This window comes from Scylla paramamosain, chromosome 20, assembly GCF_035594125.1.
Source record: "Scylla paramamosain isolate STU-SP2022 chromosome 20, ASM3559412v1, whole genome shotgun sequence".
In the NCBI taxonomy this organism is placed as follows: Eukaryota; Metazoa; Arthropoda; class Malacostraca; order Decapoda; family Portunidae; genus Scylla; species Scylla paramamosain.
The window spans coordinates 14,556,495-14,558,994 of NC_087170.1; the positions used below are offsets into that span (position 1 = coordinate 14,556,495).

Genomic DNA, 2,500 nt, shown 5'->3' on the forward strand with positions numbered 1-2,500 from the left:
GGAGTCCACATCTGGGGAGGGGACCATAGAGGTTCCCAAGTCGAAGTGCCCTTCTTCTGGCATCGACCCTAAGTGTCTTGACACCCCCTCAACTTTTCCTTCATTAACTTCCGCAACATTTACAACTTTATATTTAATTTCCAATCTGTGCAACACCACCTCTCCTCCACTAAACCTCATTTTTTTCCTCACCGAATGGCAGGTGTCTGAGGCATCTCACAGTAGCCCTTCTCTGTTCCCTCCTACTTTCCTTGTCCTCATTTTTATTCCAAAACTGAATGTTGCGTCTATGTGCGCAACGACCTAACTTGCTCTCGTGCCTCGTGCCAACGGTCCTGAATCTTCCAAATTTTCCACCATCTTGTTGCGACTACGGAATAACTCTCATAATAAATTTATCTGTGCTGTATACTTCTCACCTAACTCCTCTGACTATACAAAAAAAAAAAAAAAAAAAAAAAAAAATCCGACTATTTCACTTCTAAAGAGGAGCACATCCTGACTCTCTTCCATTTCGCAGAGATCTCCATTTTTGGAAATTTCAATGTTCACCACCAGCTTTAGATTTCCTCTTCCTTCACTGACCATCCTGGTGAACTAGCCTTTAAGTCTGCTATCCTCCACGACCTAGAGCAACTGGTGCAACACCCTATTCGTATTCCTGACCGTCTTGGAGATACGCCCAACATTCTTGACCTTTTCCTAACCTCTAATCCCTCTGCTTATGCTGTCACTCTGTCTTCTCCGTTGGGCTCCTCCGATCACAACCTCATATCTGTGCCTTGTCTTATTGCTCCACTTCCTCCTCAGATTCCTCCAGAGCAGTGTTTCTGGCGTTTTGCCTCTGCTAACTGGAGAGACCTGAGGAGGTATAATTATGTTTTTCCTTGAAATGACTAATGCTTCCGTGTCAGAGACCCGTCTCTGTGTTCTGAGCGCATAACAAAGGTGATAGTGTCTGGCATTGGAAGCGCACATTCCTCATTCTTCCTTTCGACCTAAACCTTCCAAACCTTGGTTTAACTCAGCCTGTTTCCGTGCTATACATGATAGAGTGGTGGCCCACAAATAGTATTTGAGCTGTTCATCACATGAATCCCAAGCACTTTACATTTCTGTTTGAAATCATGCCAAAACTGTTCTTCAACTAGCCAAAAACTCCTTCACTAACAGAAAATGTCAAAATTCTCGTGGGAGAGACACCCGTGAAGGCACGACCAATCATCTGCGCGACCTTTGAAAAGTCCTGACGAGAAAAGCAAGCGTTCAGGAACACGGGGCTTGGCTGTGTATGCACACTCACCTCCTCGCATGCCGCGTGTCGCTGAGGCTCCTCCGCCACCACCGCCTGCACCCCGACGCTGATCCGCCCGTGCAGTTTAATCCCCACACAATGGTCCCTCGCCTCGCCTCATCTCGCTCACCACCACACCATCACCACCACCACCACCACCATATGACGCCACACCACGTACTACTGGAATTAAGAATGATTCCTGTAGCATCACCTGTCCAGTCAATCAATCAATCAGTCAGTCAATCCATCAATTAATCAGTCATCCACCACCACCACCACCATCACCACCACCACCACCACTACCACTACTATCACCACCACCACCACCACCACCACTACACTCACTGCCTCCTAGAACTACATTTACTCATCAGTGACTCACTCAGGTCAGATCACATTACTCATCAACTCACTCAAAAAAAGAAAAAAAAGCGCTGTTGATACATGCACTTCTAACGCATAAAAAGAGATGATATTAAAAAAAAGGAACATCGTCAACTTTACTAACGCATCGCAAAGCATCGTCACACTCACTTGCTCATCCCGAAAAAAAAAAAAATCCTAACACACAAATTACTAATGCTCCGTTAGATTTCTGAATGCGGCAACACTGACAGGCTGTGATGTTACATACTGGCTGTGTATCAATCAAAATAAGTAAACTGATCCATGTCAACGCAACACACACTTAACTCAAACATTCTTCTTCATTTTAACTCACACAAGAAACTTAAAGAAAAAAATATATACACTAATACACAATATAATACAGTCAACATACAACACACAGGGTATTCATTATATTATGCTTAAAAAATCAAGAAATCCCAACGTTCTTAAACACACCATAATTTAAGGGACCTTGTTGGGTAGAGTATCACTTGTTCACATATTCAAAAGGGTGATTCTCTTGCAGATTTAAAGTGAAAGGAAGGGTGTTTACGAGTACTTGATTAGCTGAGCCTTGAGATCAAAATAGAGAGGGAAATAAAAAAAAATGGAGAGAGGGAGAGGAAGGGGAGAAAAGGATGAACGGTAAGGAAAAAAGGTGGGAAAATGTTGGGGGGACAAATCAGGATGCAAAAGGAATATGAAAATAGAAAGAAGGAAGATATGATGGGAGAAAAAAAAGGAGGAAGGAAAGAAAGAGATAAAAAGAAAGAATAAAAGCTAGATAAAAAGGAAGGAAAGAAGGAAAAAAAG

The 2,500-nt window shown here is 43.0% G+C and overlaps 1 protein-coding gene across 5 annotated transcripts in view; it reads right to left on the bottom strand.

Annotated features, from left to right (window-relative positions):
• The window catches only part of LOC135110413 (uncharacterized), a 123,475-nt gene that overhangs the window by 19,356 nt on the left and 101,619 nt on the right, over positions 1 to 2,500 (bottom strand). The window lies entirely within an intron of this gene.